Here is a 20141-nt window from a genome sequence, read left to right on the forward strand (position 1 = left end):
TTAGTCTCAAGCTACTAATTTAGTCTCGTCCGAGACTCTTTTGTCGGGCTTCAAGATTTTCAAGTTCCTACGGAATACTTAAACTGTGCTAATAAAAATAAACAAAACTTGGTTCACAGATATTTGTTAGTAGAAAAAGTTAAGGCAAACAGTAACACATTAGTATCGTAAAAGAAATGGAAATTTAAAAAATGGAGAGGTAGGGGATGGGGTTTATGTTTGATGTATTCCAGTTATTACGTTAAATCCAGAGTCCTTCGGCGTGCAGCGGCGCCATTTGATAAAACGTCTATAATACACGTTTATTGTTTTCAGTTACTTATTTTCTTAAGTCCGAGGTCCACAGTCCGAAGTCCGAAGTCCAAAGACCCAAGTCCAAAGTCCAAAGTCCAACGTCCGTATAGTCGTACGTTTTAGTCAAGTTACCTTACTCACGTGGGTTTGGTAGGATAGGTCGAGTAAGGGATCGTCCAAACCTTAGGACTCGGAAAAGGTTCACAACTGGAATTACAACTTTTGGTGAGTAGGATTTTAGGTTTTTTAGTTGGTTTTAATTAAATTAACGGTAATGCAAATAATGTAAATTACTACAGCGATTATATGTAGGTAAGCAAAAATAGAGAAACAGGGAGAGAGTTAATCATACTCATGCAAGAATCATTTTTAACAGTTTATATTACCACATCACTACATCTCTAATTTGTCTCGTGTTCAGAGACGACGTCGAGTATTGATCCCTAGCGCATGCCCACATCTCTGAGCCGCATCACATTAGCATAAGGAGTTGAACTTATATTTCATCTCTGGAATATCATTTCAGCTCCTGGCTCGATTCCACATCAGCTGGACAAATTGGAGAGCTGTCTGACACCATAGAGTTGCGTGCGAGAAATTTTGGTCGCTACCAAACTGCTTCGAGCATCGGACTCCAAATTTGTATAGTCTCGATCATTTTGGGACCGGATGTCTAATCTATGCCTACTTCCTAAGTAGTGATTCTAGAATATTAACGAAGTCAATCCGATTCTCACACGAAGCAAAGATAACCCTCCCCTGAGGGGGGGATTAGCTCATGGTCATTGAAGGAATAATAAAACTTGTTATATACATTAAGTAAATAAATGCAGGACAGGAATTACACTAGAAAAGAAATGACTGTTATTAAGGGTAAAATGACTTACAATATTTAAGCTGCTGGAAAGTAAATGACGGAATGTAAGTGCTGAATTAAAACTAACTACTGCTAAGCGGAAGCTAGAGCATAAAATGCTGAAGGAAAATATATGAAGGCCACCCCTCATATATATAGGCTGATATATGAAGGCTACCCGTGAATGATTTAATTGAGTTTTGGCCTTATGCTAATTGAAACATTCAAAACTTTGAGAATCAAAGTTTTGTTTTTATCCGTTTTAATTTTGTCTTTTACCTTATTAAGGTTTCGTCCTTTAGCTAATTTCAATTCAAACCACCTGGTTTGAATTGGTACGTGTCTTCTATATTGCGAGGTGGCACCAAATTAAAACCATCACTTGCCACCTGCCTATACTGACTCGTCATGCCTTCTAGGCCCGCAGATTGGGTCCACTTAGTATGTCCAGTGGTGGCGCCGATTTTGGCGTTTTTACAACTTTCTGTCTTTGCGTAGAGTTTGTCGCCTGTCGCTTCTAGCGAGTTCACTAGCCAACGCCGTCGGCACCCGATTTATCCGATTTGAGTTTCGAAGTTTGTCGCTTCTTTATATGTGGACCCGCTTACGACCGGTTCGGGCTTCTTTTGAAACTTCGACTCTAGTCAGGCTCTGTTGGGCTTCACTAGGGTTGAGTGGGAAACTTCAAATATTCCAGTATTTCCGTACTTCGATGCACGTTTTATCATTATATTTATTTTAAATGCGGAAATCTGCAAAAGTACGAAAATATAATTATTACATGATTATTAAACACATAATCGACCAAAATGTTATGTCTCTTGGGGTTTAATATTACAGTTTTGGGTACTTATCAGGAACTAAACAATGGTGGAACAGTAGATCGGAAGTTCTGACATGGCTTGAGGATCCTGCTGCCACATATTATGGATTTACTTCTTATTGAGCTCTTGGAGTTACACTCTAATGACCTGGGCTTTATGTATCTTCTTTTTTCTATTTTTGTTTTTTTTTTACTTCCATGTAATTTTCCCATTTCTAATTAAAATTACCCTTTAGCCAAAAAAAAAAAAAAAAAGTGGCTTAGTTGCTTACGTAGTAGACCAATCCACATAAGCAGGTGAGTTACCACATCAGTTTTTAGGTGCCGGACTTTTGTGTCCCAAATGGACCTGCTTGTGTTCTTCAAGTTCAGGGTTTAAATTGCTTAAAGTGAGCTTCACGATCTCTGCTAATAATCTCATACAAATTCAAGGGTCAAAACTGCATTTTTTCCCCCTAATTATATGATATTAAATGCATAAAAAGGTGTTCAAGATTCTTGTCAAGTTATCTAGAAAGTAAAAATTTAGGAATTGTTAAGATTTGGTTAAGTAATTGACTTTCTGTTCCTTGACAACTTATGTTTTCAAGAAATATTGGTTATTTGTTTAATATTTGGTATCAGAGCCAACACTAACATGTTTAGGTTTCAAACTTTGAAAGGGGTGATGTAGTAGTCTTGATAAATCAGATTTTAGAAAATCATAAGCATAATTAAGAAGGTGTTGCCTTAAGCTATACAAGTAATTGGGATGAGAGCCCAATTTTTCAAAAAATTTCGCCATAAGTCCACTTGAATTTTAATTTTGTCGTAAGTCCAAAAACATGGGCGGATACTGCATCGCTAGTGGTCTTGAGGAGAATTGAACTAGTGACCATTGAGGAGCAAACCCAATGCCTGACCAGTTATGCTACCCCTCAAGGTTAAATTTAAATTTGTATATGTAAAATACTATGTAATAAGAAAATTTAAAGTTACATAGGTAAAGAAAACTGTATAAATTTGAATTTACATATGATGACGTCATCCATATTTGCCTTTGAGCCGAAATTATTAATGAAAATGTGTCCTTAAACCGAAATTATAAGTAAAAAATGATGGTGTATGATTACATCAGCCCAATTTTCCTCAAATTTGAAGTAACAAATTCTAAGCAGCAACAATCACACTGCTGCGTTTGCACGCCTACAACGCTACAACTGCCTTTCTTGGGTTACCATGACAAGCACCATTCATGTTTTATTCCAAAGCTCAAGTATCAATCTTCTTACTTTGCTGAGTGCTGATCCTATCTTATGGAAGTTGTAACTGTTCTCTTCCCACCTAAGTCGGGACTGCCATTGATGGTTTTGTAGAATTTAATAATAATTTGGTGTGGGTGGATTTTATTTATTTATTTATTATTTTGTTTTTTCTCCAAGGAAACAAGATTATTGGTACTAATCATGCGGCATGGGGAGTTATCAACCGACAGTGACAGTAAAACTTGCAGAACTAGTTCTGAATTTTAAATGGTGTTACTGATGAAGTACAGAAGTAGCTGCAACAAGCTTAACAATTTTAGAATCTACTAACAAAAACGGAATCTTGATTGGGCTTTAAAATTGAGAACTGGGTTCTTGTAGATCTTTCCAATATGAACTTTTTTAACATAAATATTGTTTGCCCGGCGTTTTACTGGGTAATTGTGTCGATACAGAGAAGCTTCTGTAAGGCATCAAACTTGACCTAGTGCAAGATTTATCATGCCAATTGTAAAGGTAAAATAAATATTTTGAACTGAAAAGTTTATTGAAAATCAGACAGTCCAGACTCCAGGTGATAGATAGAATCTGATCTGGTGCTTCTTTCAACTGTATATTCTGTATGAACTAATGACCGTCAAGATTCCATAATGAGCCCATGCTCTAGACAAGAAATTGCCAGAGTGTGCCAGACACCACCAACTGGTTTGATTCAACAGCTAAAAAGTATTTGGGAAGTCATGATCAAATAGTAGTTTATAGCAGATATTACTTATTATGTCCTAATAGCATTCCCAATGGCCTGCTCTTATCATCTTCACCAAGGCAGTTTTTTCCCTTCTTATCACCATTTTGGTGAAAAGCAAGGTGAAACCGTGCAATGCAAAAGTGAAAAAAAAATCTCGGATGAGATGTTGGATTCCGTCTGGCATTTTATCTGAAGTTAAAAAAAAAATCGAAAAAACACGCTAGATGGAATGAAGCATTCCGTCCGAAAAAAAAACGATTTTTTTTTTAAAACACACGAGACGGAATCCAACATCCCGTCCGAAGTTCACAAGTTAGCCACTATCTTGGTTGAAGGTTTCACCTTGGTTTCAACTTGGGAAAATAGTCACCAGTTATTCACCTTTGCATTGGGCACTGGTTTTCCACAAAATAGAGATGACTATTTTCACAAACCCCTATATTGACCTACATTGGGAATGCTCTAACAATCAAGAAACCTGAGCTTTCATGGTTATTTTTACGAAAACACCTCTGTAAGGCTTAGGTGCAATGACTCCCCATTCCCTCAAAAGCGGAGGGAGTGGCGGTGGTTTTTTCCCCTATCTCTATATAACTCTCCATATATAGAGAGTATTGTTGAGGAATAGAGAGTGCACTTCACGCGAGTTGAAATGGTGTGGTTTGTAAAAACCCAAATGGCGCCACTTGAAGTGGAATGGAATGCAAAATACAATTTCAGACCGCGCCATTTGAAGTGGCGTAGGATGTGTTTTTTTTTTTTTGGTTTTCATTCTGCGTTGGTGGAAGTGGCGTGAAAATAAGTGGGTTTCAAATCGCGCCAGTTCAAGTGGCGTAGGATTATTCAAACCATTGCTCACCCAAACCTACTATCTATCCCTATAATACTGTTATTTTGAAGGATAAAAATAGAGAGTGGCAGACCATTGGATTCAGCCTAAAGAGTTAGGAGAGTCACATTCAAACTCTGTCGAGACTTGTTTTGTTTACCACATTAGTTTTGGATAAAGTGGACAAGTGGTTTAACTTTTATAGAATTGTTTTATGGTGTTTTTATTTATTAAAGAATTTGGGTAAAAAACAAGAAGAGAAGATATCACAGGGACAATTAAAAAACCAAAGATTTCCTTCAGAGGTGTCAATTATAAAGCAAGTTTCTTTGATACCTGCTCTCAGCATGCATTCTGCGAAAAAATTGGAAATGAATTCCACTTCAGCAGCCAAGAAGCCTCATGCTGTTATCATACCCGCACCATTTCAGAGTCATATTATTGCAATGCTTAAATTAGCAAATCTACTCCATTTAAAAGGCTTTCACATCACTTTTGTTAACACCGAATTCAACCATCAACGGATTCTCAAGATCGATTCCAGATGGTCTACCAGCATCTGACATCAATGCCAGTCAAGACATACACACTAGCCCTTGTTGACTCCATGGCCAGCAACTTCCTAGGCCCATTTCGGAATGTCATCACGAAGCTCAACGAAGCATCAACATTTTTAGAAAATCCTCCAGTTACTTGCATTGTATCAGATGTTTTCATGAGCTTCCCAGTGGAAGCTGCTGAAGAATTTGGTATCCCAATAGCTTTGTTATGCACAATGAGTGCCTGTGTTTTGATGATCTACCTCCACTGTCAACATCTAGAAAGCGGAATCCTTCCATTGAAAGGTATATAAGCTGTATACGTCATTTCCCTGATTCTTATTCATATATTTCGTCGTTATTGTTTAAACTCAACACTAATATTCCCTTATTATTCCTGAATTTTGTAGATAAGAGTGATTTAACAAATGAGTATTTAAACATGCCGGTCAACTTGATCCCGGGAGTAAGGGATATCCGACTTAAAGATCTTCCGAGCTTCTTTTTGGACGGCAACTATGTCTTGCACAACTTCATGCAAGCGCAAATTGAAAGAGCCTCCAAGGCTTCTGCAATCATTATCAACACATTTGAGGACCTGGAAAGCAGTGTTTTGGAAGCAATGTGATAAATTAGAGAGAGAGAGATTGATTTGAGAGAATATTTACTCGATTCATATCTAAGAAGATTACAAGAATCTAAAATAGAAACTAAACTAACACAGTCGGTGTGGGTTTCTAAATAATATGCGAGGCGCGGGTTGCGCTCGGGTTAAGCCTTGGACGAGCGCAGGTCGCGCTGTATATACTGTTCTCTCGTAAAGGCTCTGGCGCCGGTCGCGCTCTATTTGTGCTTTGGCAGAGAGCAGGTCGCGCTCTCCACTATGAAGTGAAGAATAACTTCTAATACTCCCCCTCAAGTTGGAGAGTGAATATCAAGAACTCTCAACTTGCGAATTAATCTCAAAAAGGTGTCCTTGCCGAGAGGTTTAGTGAAGGCGTCAGCCACCTGATCTGAGGATGGAACGAATGTAGGAGATAGTAACTTGGCCTGTATCTTGTCGCGTAAGAAATGACAGTCCAATTCGATGTGCTTCGTTCGTTCATGAAAAACTGGATTTTGATAAAGATGAAGGGCGGTTTGATTGTCACAGAACATGTTCATCGGAGAAGGATGAGAAATGCCTAAGTCATAAAGAAGATACTTCAACCATTGAAGTTCACACACCAGAGTAGCCATGGAACGATATTCGGCTTTAGCAGAAGAACGGGATACAGTGCTCTGTTTCTTTGTTTTCCAGGATATAGGGCTAGAACCAAGAAAAGTGCAATAACCACTAGTAGAACGACGAGTGACAGGGCAGCCAGCCCAATCAAAGTCACAGAAACCAGAGATGTGTAAAAAACTATGAGTGGATAAGAGAATCCCTTTTGTTGATCGAACCTTTAGGATAGCGGAGTATACGATGAGCAGCATCTAGATGTGGAGTCCGTGGGGACTGCATGAAACGGCTGAGATAATGGACGTGTAACTGTGAGATATAAGAGACGCTCAATCAAACGACGATAGATAGTAGGATCCTAAAGTAATGTGCCATCATCGGTATGAAGGTTGATGTTTTGTTCCATAGGGAACTCAGAAATACGACCACCAGTGGTACTACAATCAGACAGAATATCCAAAAGACACTTGTGCTGTGTAAGAAATAATCTTTCTTTGGAACGAGCAACCTCGATACCCAAGAAATATTTTAGACGTCCCAAGTCCTTGATATAAAACTTTGCTTCTAAAAATTTCTTCAAGTTCTGAATGAGAGATGGATTGTTGCTTGTGATCAGAATGTGATCCACATATACAAGCACAAATGTTGAATCAGAACCACAAATATTAGTGAATAAAGAATAGTCAGACTTAGACTGAGTGAAGCCGGGAGTGATAAGAGTGGTAGATAGTTTGGCAAACCATTGTCTAGAAGCCTGCTTGAGTCCTTATAAGGACTTATTGAGGCGACATATCCTATTCTCCCCCTGTTTGGCGAATCTAGGAGGTAATGTCATATAAACAGTTTCATCCAAATCGCCTTGGAGAAAGGCATTGTGGACATTCAACTGATGAAGAGTCCAATGTCTGATAGCAGCAATGAGTGCAAAAGTGTCATGATAGTCTTGGCCTTCAGTCTGACCCTTGGCAGCAAGACGAGCTTTGTAACGTTCAATAGAACCATCTCAATGATATTTAATCTTGAAAACCCATTTACAACCAATAGACTTATGATGAGAGGATGACGGAACAAGAGTTCATGTGTTATTTTGTTCCAAAGCTGCAATTTCAGCAGCCATAGCAGCTCTCCATTCTGGAATTTTGACAGCTTGAGAAAAGGATGTAGGAACAACTGAAGAAGACACTTTAGACCAAAAAACTTTATGACAAGTAGAAAAGTTAGTGTCAGAAACATAAAAAGCCATAGGGTATGGAGTGGAAGACCGTGTTACCTTAGAGTCCGATTAGAGGAGGTTGGCCGAACGAGGGACTGTAGGTGCCTTGGTGAGAGTAGGACAGTGATAATCTTTGATGAGGAGTGGTGGGGTGTTGTCGCACTCTAGTAGATCGAGGTGAGGTAGGAGGATGGAAGTGTGATAGTTTAGGATCTTCCAAAAGTGCGGGTGACGGAGCTATAGGAGTAGGAAGATTGTCAGGATGAAGAGAGCGCGGGTCGCGCTCGATTTGGGCTGGAGCAGGGTGCGGACGCGCTTCGTCCATTGGAATGACATGAGATGATTGAATGTCGAAGGTTTCATTGTTTGGGATGGGTAAGGGAGAAACAACCAGATGTGATGGGGGAAAAGATAAATGTTGATAAGGGAATACAATCTCATGGAAAATCACATCATGGGAAGTATAAATTTTCTTGGAAGATAAATCATAAATGCGATAGCCTTTTTGAGCATAAGGATAACCAATGAAGATGCCAGGTTTCCCGCAGTGATCAAACTTATTTTTAATGGAAGTGGTGTGAGCAAAACATAAACAACCAAAAACACAAAGATGGGCAAGAGTGGGAGGTGTTGTAAATAAAAGCTCATGAGGTGATTTGTCATTTAACAAGGTGCTAGGGATTTTGTTAATGAGATAGCCTGCGGTGAGAATGCATTCACCCCAGAAGGATAATGGGAGATGAGCTTGAAAACGTAATGCACGTGCAATGTTGAGTAAGTGGCGATGTTTTCTTTCAACAACAGCGTTTTGTTGGGGAGTAGCAACACAACTACGTTGGTGGATTACCCCATGTTTTGAAAAAAATTGTTGCATGTTATGGGATATAAATTCAGAGCCATTGTTGGAGCGAAGGACTTGGATTTCATGAAAATGGTCATCAATGTTGTTATGGCCGGATATGAGTGAATGTATTGTAGAATGAAATTGAGTATGAACCATGGCAAAAAAAGATTGTAAATGCATGGCAGTTTCGGATTTGACAATCATAAGATAAATCCATGTAGTACGACTAAAATCATCGACAATAGTTAAGAAAAAATGAGCATTGGAATATGATGGTAAATGAAAAGGACCCCAAATGTCACAATGAATCATTTGAAAATGTCTAATAGTTTTTATTGAACTATGAGAAAAAGATAAACGTGTTTGCTTAGCTTGCGGACATACAGTGCAAGTAGCATTATTGGAACTAGAGATGAAAGGAAACTGCTTAGCTAAAATCTGCAAAGGCGTGGAAGATAGATGTCCTAGGAGATAATGCCATAAATTATTTGTGGTGGAGTTGTGGGATGAGAAAACGAAAGCTAGTTGGAGATGGTAGAGTCCCCCATTAAGCTGTCCCAATCCAATCTTCTTCTTCGTTAACTGGTCCTGAAAAAGGCAAGAATCATTAGTGAACGTGACAGAGATAGGCTGAGATTTAACTAGTTCACTAATGGAAAGCAAGTTAAAATGAAAGGTGGGAACAAACAGAACGTTGTCAAGACGCAAAAGGGGAGAGAGAATAACACTACCAACATGAGTAATTAAATGGTCTGTGCCAACCGAAAGTTTAAGAGTAGAATGTGTTAAACAAGTATGATAATTAGAAAACAGATGTAATGATGAACATACATGATTGGTAGCACTAGAGACAATGATCCATATGGATTTAAAAAAACAAGAGAGATATATACCTGTCAGGTTTGCTTGTGAAGAGGTACTATCTGAATCAAGCAAACTGAGAAGTTGGTTGTATTGTTCTATGGAGAAAACAGGAGAATTGGAGTCTGTAGTAGCCTGAGCAGGCTTGGGTGGATAACCGTGCAGTTTGTAACATGTACCAATATGATGTCCAACTCGGTTACAATGGTTACAGAATGGACGAGCGTGTGAGCGCTCTGGTGGCCCTGTATATGAGGGCGCGCGCGCTCGAGGCTGTGGCGAACCACTAGGTTGCTATGGAGGTTTAGACGGACCTGATTTCGAAGAAGAAGCCTAGTTGGTCTTCTAAAAATGAGTACTCAGGGCTGCAGCGTCTGGAGCAGAAGGAAGAGAGAGTGCATGAATCTCTTGTTGCTTCTCCTCTTATCGGATTAAAGAATAAATCTTAGACATACGAGGAAAAGGATCCATCAAGAGAATTTGACTGCGGATGGATTGAAAACGAGCATCTAGGCCTTGCATGAATTTCATAGAACGATCGTCTTCAACCTCTTTGGCAAAAATAGATGCATGACCACTGCACAAGTACAAGCAGGCATAGTAGATAAAGAACTTAATTCATCCCAGAAAGATTTAAGCAAAGTGAAATAAACAGATACCGGATGATTGTCTTGCTTGAGAAGAGTGACAGAATCCTTCAGTTGAAAAACCTTAGGTGCATTAGTTTGTGAAAAACGATCACCTAGATCTTTCCAGATTTCGGATGCAGAGTCGGCATAGAGGATGCTGCCACGGATATCTGGAGTAACAGAATTGAGAATCCATGAAGCAACAAGGTCATCATATCGCGACCACTTGGATTTTTCTTTGGGAATGCTGGGAGGAGTTACAGAGCCATCAACAAAACCAAACCTATTCTTTTCTCGAAGGGCTCTAGAGATAGACCATAACCAAGTTGGATAGTTGTCCCCTGATAACAGAGGAGATACGAGAATAGCCATGGGGCTATCTGAGTGGTGGAGATAGAAAGGATCATCAGAATCTGGAGTAGAGTCATTATTGGGAGTGGAGGCGTCGGCCATTGAGAATTGAGAGGAGGCAGAAGCTGATAGAGTTTAGGATTAGGGTTTGGATCAATATTAGGCTGATACCATGATAAATTAGAGAGAGATAGATTGATTTGAGAGAATATTTACTTGATTCATATCTAAGAAAATTACAAGATGTTTATATAGAGATTACAAGAATCTAAAATAGAAACTAAACTAACACAGTCGGTGTGGGTTTCTAAACAATACGCGAGGCACGGGTCGCGTCGGGTTAAGTTTGACGAAGGCAGTCGCTACCAGATCACCGTTCTTCTCATCAAGGCTCAGGCGCGGGTCGCACTCTATTTTTGGTTTGGCAGAGCGCAAGTCGCGCTCTCCACTATGAAGTGAAGAATAACTTCTAATACAATGAGAACTCTACTGCCCTCCTATTTACACAATGGGTCCTCTACAGTTGCTCATTGATCAACTACCACAGAACACCCAACTGAGATCGATTGGATCCAATCTATGGGTAGAAGATCAACAATGCATTCAATGGCTTGATATTCAAGAACTCAACTCGATTGTTTATGTTAATTTTGGTAGTCACACCGTCATGACTACTGAACAACTTATTGAGTTCGCTTGGGGACTGGCTAATAGCAAACAACCTTTCTTGTGGGTCATTAGATTTGATCTTGTCATCGGCAAAGCAGCAATTTTTCGACCAGAGTTCACACAAGAGACTGCAGACTGGGGTATGATATCAAGTTCGTGTCCACAAGAACAAGTCCTGAGTCACTCTTCCACTGGCGGGTTCTTAACACATAGTGGCTGGAATTCTACAATGGATACTATATCTGGTGGTGTTCCAGTTATCAGTTGGCCTTTCTTCGGCGACCAACAAACCAACTGCAGGGAAGCCTGTGTTCATTGGGGTATTGGTATGGAGATAGACAATAATGTTAAAAGAGACGATGTAGAGGGACTTGTGAGAGAGTTGATGGAAGGTGAAAAAGGTAAGGTAATGAAGAAAAAGGCAATGGAGTGGAAGAAGAGAGCTGAAGATTCGACAGAACCTAGTGGATCTTCCTATGTGAACTTGGATAACATGATCAATGAAGTGCTAATCCAGAAGGAACTGGTTTAGAGTATTGTTCGTCTTGCATTATTGTTAGTTGTTACTGTGGTAGTTAGATGGAGTTAAAAAAATAAAAAATAAAAAATTGTGTGGTTGTTTTTTGGTTTTTCAGCGTTAGAGGTGCTTAGCGTTCTCAAAAGTTGTTTGTTTTCCCAATTGTATTAAGCATTCAGCGCAAAAATCGTCTTCAATGTTCCGCGGTCTCACAGCTCCTAAATGTGAAATCAGAAACGTGAAACACTTGTGTAGTGATCAAGAGAAACTAGCTAAGATTATCAAGAATGAATTGCTAAAGATGAAAAGTAAAGATCGAATCGAACTAAAAATGAGTTTTGTTATTGAATAACAATATCGGTTACAATATTCTCTCTCTCTCTCTCTCTCTTGTTCTAGCTTTACATATTTTTGTGTAATGATTTTGGAATGCCTCTTTTCTTTTCCTTCTAGTCTTTATATAGTACTTTGAGAATAACCTTAAACCAATCACTAACTGCTGCGTGTCCATTCCTTCTTCTTCTTCCTTTTCCCGCCTTAAATCTGCAATATCCAAACTGTAAACCCAATTATCGATATATCGCAATATTTGAGCTAAAATATTAGGGTGATGATATTTGCCCACGACATCGCCCCCTCTTGAAACTTTCAAATTTCAACCACGAAAAATTTGAATGTTTCGAGAACCAGAACAACTTCACCAATTTCAAAATTCAAAAAATCAAGCGGTTACAGCTGTAAACAACCCAGTTATATCGAAATTATAAAAGCCTTATTTCACTTTCTCTCTCTTCACTTATTTGCAAAAACAACTTGAGAGAAAAAACACCCTAAACCCCACCACCATTAATATCTTCTGAAAAGCTCCATCTTGGTCGTATTCGCTGTTGCTATCAGCAAATCTTTCTGCACAATATCACGTTAGTGAAAAGAAAAACTTAACATGCTATTCCTTATTCCCACTGTAACGTTTTCTAAAAATATTTTGAATGATTTCGCCATCTTCTTTTTCCAGATTATTATACTTAGGGTTTAGGCTTTGAGTATTCAAATATTACCTGTTTATCTCTATACTAATTAGACAGTGAATTATAATTTTTGACAGTATGGCTAAGAGAAAAACTTGTGTTAACTTTATACGCACTCTCTCGAAACAGTCTTGGCTTCAACGTTAAGAACATATGCGTTTGAGACACAGTTCTTCACCTCGAACCCCGATATTATCATCCCGTGACCTCGATACGTGCTTAGTAAATAATATATTATAGGATAAACTGCTGTTTTAACCCTTGTACTCTTGGTCAACTAACAGTCTCCCCCTTGTACAAATTTAACAGCTTAAAACACATTGTACTCTTGGTCAACTAACATTCTCCCCCTTGTACAAATTTTACAGCTTAAAACACATTGTACTATTGGTCAACTAACATTCTCACCCTTGTTTTAACTACAAGAAAAATGACTTTTGGCCACAGGTACAGATTAGCTTTAGCCACGGTCATAAGCTGTTGCATAATAACCACGGGCTTTAGCCGTGGCTAAAACTTTTGACAGGTGTGGCCAAAGTTCTGTGCGGTTTGAGTTTAATTGGTTTTTTGGCCACGGTCATGTTTCTATAATGAACCGGCCCAAAAATTAGGTCCCGAATGTAAACCGCCACAAATACTCTACGTCTACGTTTATCGAAAGGTTTCTTTTTTTCGATAATACAAAAACAAATACAGTTTTCTCGATTTTCTTCCCTCTCCTCTCTCACGGCAGTGACGCAGACACGCCACCCCCCCTCTCTCTCAGGTAACCCTTTCTCTGTTTTTTTCTTCTTTTTTTGCTAATCTCACTTCAAACATCTCTAATTCGCTATCTTTTCCAGAAAAACTTCATCTTTAATCACTAGGTAATTGCTCTTCGTCTTTCCCCTCATGTCTCTCTATCCCCTCTCACAATTCTTGTTTTCTAAGAGTTAGTGTTTATCAATTTCGATGAAAATGTAGTGTTTGTAAGGTTTGTTTTGTTAAAATTTAGTTTAAATGAAATAATATCACTCATGGTTTATGATATTTGTTGTGAACAGGTCCGGATTATTGTTTTTTTTCATTTACATCAAGGTGAGTTTTTCTCCCATCTCTGGTTTGGTGTTAACTTGAAATGGGTTTTTTCTAGAAAAGTTGAAATTTGTTTTGTTTTACTTCTCTTGGTTATAGATAATGTTAGTACTGATTCTATCACCAAATGGGGTTGTGTTATTGTTATATGTTAGTCCTGATTCTAAGTTAAAATGGGTTTGTGTTGGCCGTTTGAGTTTTTTAGGTATAACTTTGTGTTATATTGAATACAAGTTAAGATATTGAATACACCGCATCGGGTTAACTCAAATCTGTTGCTAATGTGTAAGGCTGTATAATTATATTTCTTCTAGATAACATCCTACTTGGTTGCATATGATATCATCTTTGTTGTTACTGTTCTTTATCTAGTTTCAATTTATTTTTTTAAGTGAGAATGTAGTTTGTTTTTTCGTATGCATGCCTCAATCGATCCATTTTTTTGTGTGTTTCCAATTTATTTGAATTTATGGGTGCAACTAGGTTAGATTGATTGTTGGATGTAGTACTTGTGCTATTTTAGTCTCTCCCAAATGGGAGTTCAAGTATTTACTTATGTGGTGGTCTATTATGTGTATGGTTTACCTGCCATTGTATTTTCAATTCTAACTATTTTTTATTTATTCATATTGCAAGAACTACAGTATGGAGGGGTTTGGGGTGATAGATAAAAGTTGGATTGATCTACCAAAAGAGTACGATCATTTTATTCATGGTGTTAATCAATTTGTACAATTTGCAAGGGATAACTGTCACCACAAGGATGTGATCCCATGTCCATGTGATAACCTGAGAAATAGGGTCGAAAGCACTAACCCATGAGGTAGTCACATTGCATTGTTACCAAAAAGGCTTCTACAAACAGTATACATTTTGGAGAATGCATGGAGAAACAAGTCAACCACCAAGTGTGGCATTTGAAAGGGGTGGAAGGTCAAATTCCACTAATTTTGAGGTGGGAGGGGACTTCCCCATTTTTGAGGAGAATGTTTAGTACTGTCGTAGAAGAACTTGACGGTGATAACTTGGATGCTGTTATTGAACAATGTTCAACAGATGGTGCTCGAGGAATAGTTGAGGAAGATCCTATAGTTGAGGAAGAGCCTAACACAATTGAGTTCGATAATTTTCGTGAGGTTTTGCGTCCCTTATATCCTGATTGTGAGGACTTTACAGTTTTGAAATTTGTCGTCAAGTTGTTTCGGTTAAAGGTTAGACATGGGTGGACAGACAAGAGTTTTACGGGACTCCTCGAATTACTTCGTGTGGCTTTTCCACGTGACAACAAGACTCTGGAGAATACTTATAGGGCAGAAAAATTAATAAAAGAGTTGAGCCTAAAATATGAGAAAATTGATGCTTGCCCGAATGATTGCATGCTATTTTGGAGGGATACTTGTACTACGTGTGGAGCGTCGAGGTACAAATATGCTGATATCGAACAAAGGAAGAAACATATTAGGATTCCAGCAAAGATACTTCGATACTTTTCAATTACGGAGAGGTTAAAGAGGTTGTATAGTGTACCATGGGTGGCAAAGGAGATGTGTTGGCACTCGGAAAATTGATTGAAAGGTGGAGAGATGGGGCATCCAGTTGACTCATCTAATTGGAAATTAATTGATCGGAAGTATAAGAACTTTTTAGCTGAAGCTCGTAATGTTCGATTAGGACTAGCGACAGATGGTTTCAATCCTTTTGGAACTTGTGGCACATTATACAGCTCTTGGCCTGTAATGTGTGTTGCCTATAACCTTCCTCCGTGGCTTTGCATGAAACCCAAATTTACCATGCTCTCTTTACTCATCGAAGGGCCACGACAGCCAGGAAAGGATATTGACATATATTTACAGCCTCTAGTTCGTGAATTACAATCTTTGTGGAATACCGGGGTGACTGTGAAGGACGCAAACATAGGCAAGATGTTCAATATGTGTGCAGTTTTGTTATGGACTATCCATGACTTTCCTGCGTTAGGTAACATATCTGGTTGTAGAACCCATGGCAAATATGCTTGTCCCGTTTGTGGCCCAAATACCTCCTCATTGAGACTCCAACATGGCCAGAAATTTGCTTACATGGATAGTAGACGATTCTTGCCCTCCTCGGATGCTAGTAGGATGGACACTAGACCAAGCACCATTAACAAGACTGAAGAGCTTAGAGAACAGCCTTTGAGATTGACCGGACTACAAGTTGAACAAATGACACAGAATCTGAAAATGCAATGGGGTAAGGGCAAAGAGAAGGAAAGGGGGAATGGAAAAAGGAAAAAAAAAGGAAGGGCGGTAGAAAACAAAAAGAGGACAACGGGGATGGGACATGCTTTTTCAAACAAATCGATATTATTTAGGCTTCCATATTGGGCGAGAGCTTCTTATCCGTCACAACTTGGGCGTTATGCACATTGAAAAAAATGTTTGTGAACTCCCCGATTGCTATGATGTTGAACACAAAAGGAAAACAAAAGATAACGCCAATGCACGCAAAGATTTGCAACTTCTTGGGATTAAAAGGAAGAATTGGTTGAGTGATCAAAATGGCAAGAAGGTTATGAAGCCTGGGGTGTTTTGGCTTCGAGCGGAGGAGAAAAAGTTGTTCCTTGCGTGCTTAAGAGATCTCAAAGTACCTGTTGGGTTTAGTGGTAACTGGAAGAATATTGTCTAAGGCGGTGCGAAGGATTTGAGTGGAATGAAGTCTCATGATTATCACATTTTGATGCAACATTTGCTTCCAATGCTAATCCAACATGCATATCGAGATAGGAAGGAAGTCCGACATGTGATCTTGAGTATTTGCACATTTTTTCGTGCGTTATGTTCTAGGAGACTTGATGTTGACACTTTACATGCACTTGAGAGGGGTATGGTCAGGACTTTATGTGAGCTTGAAAAAATTTGTCCTCCATCGATATTTGTAATAATGATGCATCTACCTATTCACTTAGCGTATGAGGCTCGTATGTGTGGACCAGTATTCTATCGTTGGATGTATTTGTTTGAGAGGTAATTCTAACTAATAAGATTGTTTACTTAGCTTCATGGTTGGTTTCTGTTAAGTTATTCTGTTATAAAATTCTTAATTTTGTGAAGGATGATGAAGGTCTACAAGGATTATGTTACAAACAAGGCACGTCCTGAAGGTTGTATCGCGGAGCGATACTTGAAAGAGGAAACCATGAACTATTGCACTGGTTACAAAGGAGGGAATAGTCTTCTCCAGAAGCTTGAGCGAAAGTCTAGTCGTGAAGAAGTAATACCATCAGATGTGTTTGATAGCGAATTTGATGGGGCTGATAAAGTTGGCCCAGTTGGTCTGGGTCATACTTATCATTTGGTAGGTGTTGAATATGAGCAAGCACGCAATTGGGTACTGAAAAGCCATCCAAGATATGATTGGGTACACGTATGTATTTCTAAATTTTAAAAGTTTAAATTATAACTTCTATATACTTAAACAGACTATTGCTTTAACTAATACATATATTTATAAACGTAATATCCTATTCAGAGAGTACACTGCAGATTTGGAAGCCCGTAGGCAGTGTGCAGGGAGGAAGGCAGGCCAATATAGGGTGTCCATGGACGATGAGTTCATTCCTTGGTTGAGAAGACAACCTGAGTTTGAAGACATGGAGGAAGATTCTTTCAAAAATATAGTGGCGGGACCAGTGAGCTGTGCCATGGCGTATAAGAAGTATTGTGTCAATGGTTTCCTCTTCATTACAAAAGACTATCAGGAGAATAAGAGGAACCAAAATAGTGGTGTTTGCACAGAGTGTCCAACTACATTCCGGGCTAGCGCGAAGGATAAGAACCCAAGAGAAGATGTTGCGTATATTACGGTGTTCTTACGAATATCATTCAGCTTAAAGTATCGAGATGGGTACCACCGCTTTTGTTCAAGTGTGAATGGGTTAAACTTAGACATGGTGTGAAGCTAGATGTGGAAGCGAACCTTAAGTTGGTAAATTTGTCAAATCAAATTAGTTCGGATAAAATGAGTGACGAACCATTCATTCTTGCAGATAAAGCTTCTCAGGTTTTCTACTCTAAAGATCCAAAGGATCCCGACTGGCATATGGTTTTGGAAGTCCCAAGAAAGGTGTATTGTGATCAAGATGAAACATGTCTTCTATCTGATGACCGAATTGAAGTTAATCCTTCTTATGTGGAGCCTAGTAACCTTGAACCATCCACAGATGATCTGATTTTTAACGATCCAGACGATATGTTTGTGGTTGTTGAAGACACTAGGAGGAAGAAAAGACAAAAAATGAATTAATTCACTTGAACTAAATGCTTATCTGCATTAACTATTTTTGAATTTTGAATCTATGTTTGAATTTTGATTACCTGTGTTTGATTTTTCAGGTTACACAATTATAAATGGATATCATGTTTTCTGATTTGTTTTGATAGATTAAATGTTATGCAATATCTGTGTTTTGATACATCATGTTTTAGATACTTGAAAAATGCATGTTTTGAATATTAAGAGTTTTTGGAACTTGTTACAATATGTACAGCAACCTTCATGGGGGAACTCCATCTCAAAATAACTTGAACTTGTCCTAAGTGACTCGAGGAGGACGACATGGAGCGGACTAATTATGGTAAGAATTTTGAATTTTGTCTAGTTATGTGTGTTATCTTGGGGTACCGTGATATGAATGCATGTGGAATTAGATTATCAGATGGTTCTTAAATTGTAATTCATTTTTTCTTTGATCTTAATATTTTCTTTAGTTATTACAGAATTGCATCCGAACTTTAATGTATACTAATTGACAAGTTTACTATGTACTTTACAGATAGGACTCCATCTACTCCGTAATCATCCAATGCTCCTAAGGAGACTAGAGGTAAGGCAAAAGGAATGTCGGATACACCAAATACTGAAAGAAAAATGTTTGGTTAACATTGGACCATCTTGAACAACCATGTCACCCTTTTAGCAGAGGTAAGTAGGTTTTCCTCCTCAATGTGGTGTACTTGTAATGCGGCGCGGATGTTCGGATATGCTATGATACTTTTCCAACCGCTACCAAAACATAATGCTTAGTAGGCATCTTTGAAACATTGGAAACCAGCTTCGGGTTTGTGGGACGTCCTAGCATCAATACGACATACACTAAAAAAGTCTTGGGTGAGGCATGGAGGCGTCATAAGAGCACCTTGTATAAAAACTTAGTCAAGGGCAAATCTCCTACTATTGTTAAACAAGGACCAGCTCCAGAAGGTGTCAATCTTGAAGATTGGCGGGTTTTTGTTGATATCTGCAACACTGAAAAATTCCAGGTTATCTAATCATTAGTTTATTAGTTGTGAATCTTATATGTATATTCTCTTATATATTGTTTTGTATATAGGCTGCTAGTGAAAGGAACATTATAAACCGGTCAAAACAAATGCAGCTCCCGCCATATTGGGAGGACACCCACCCAAATTATTCGACAAAGAGATTGCTAAGGAATAGAACAAGCCACCCATATGGTTGCTAGGCCTGAATCTTATATCCGGATACACAAGAGGAAAGCTCCATGCACGTAACCGGTTGAGTGGGGGAGGTAAGTGTCATTTTCCCGTGGGAGGGATTGTTGGTAGTAAGTTATTTAAGTTGTATCAAGTTTTGATTGCAGTCTTGAGCTTTAGTGTAATACTTTTACTTGGTAAGATCAGATTATGGTTTCACTCCGTTGTGTTGAATATGAGAGGATTAATGAGGACATGTCCGCAAATTCAGGGTCTCCAATGACAATCACCGGCGATGTCGTGACAAAGGGTATGCAAATTAGGATGTCAAGAGTGCATTAAATGTTTGTGCTATATTGTAGGTAAAATGAAATGTGTTTGGATACATGTGGTTGGCAAAGATAGCAAAATATGTCGGGCTATGGGTCCAGGGGTCAACAAAACAAAGAATGAAGAGCATGGAGCCTATTTTGGATCAAAACTATCACTTGGCAGAAGAAAACTCCAAGCTATGGAAGGAGACTCGAACAAACCAAATGAATTTTGCTATGCAATTAGAAGAGATTAGGTCAACGATATTGAGGCAACAAGAACCATCCACGACCAACTCTTTTGAACTTCCAAGAGTATACCTCGCTCGAAGAATGCAACCTCGGTATCACGATTGTCTCTTTTAATGCTTTACTTAAGCCTTTGTAAGTTGTTTGATCTTTTTATATCCAACACCTTTGTTTTTCAGCCGGAAACCTCAAAGATTGGCAAAGAAGTTAACTTACTTGGTGGTTGGCCTCTTGACATTGTCGCGAACCGGATGTGTTAAAGAAGTTGACCCCACCTACAAGTTCCATGAAAGGTGCTTGGGAGAGAGATCTTACTTAGTTTACATTGATGAAGTACATGCACAAGATGTTTGCTCTACCATGCCC

General features: G+C 38.7%; 1 long non-coding RNA gene and 1 pseudogene across 2 annotated transcripts in view; one reads left to right on the forward strand and one right to left on the reverse strand.

The window, feature by feature from the left end:
• Positions 1–5165: 5165 nt before the first annotated feature.
• On the forward strand, positions 5166–11654 carry LOC147518650 ((R)-mandelonitrile beta-glucosyltransferase-like; annotated as a pseudogene).
• A 308-nt stretch (positions 11655–11962) lies between these two features.
• The window catches only part of LOC147518651 (uncharacterized), a 34619-nt gene continuing 26440 nt past the window's right edge, over positions 11963–20141 (reverse strand). Inside the window, exon 5 of one of the 2 annotated variants that reach the window (XR_015211853.1) lies at positions 11963–12182. This is a non-coding gene — a long non-coding RNA (uncharacterized LOC147518651). Of the gene's footprint in view, positions 12197–20141 lie in introns of both variants that reach the window. The other variant, XR_015211852.1, reaches the window with a different exon arrangement.

This window comes from Coptis chinensis, chromosome 2, assembly GCF_015680905.1.
Source record: "Coptis chinensis isolate HL-2020 chromosome 2, ASM1568090v1, whole genome shotgun sequence".
In the NCBI taxonomy this organism is placed as follows: domain Eukaryota; kingdom Viridiplantae; phylum Streptophyta; class Magnoliopsida; order Ranunculales; family Ranunculaceae; genus Coptis; species Coptis chinensis.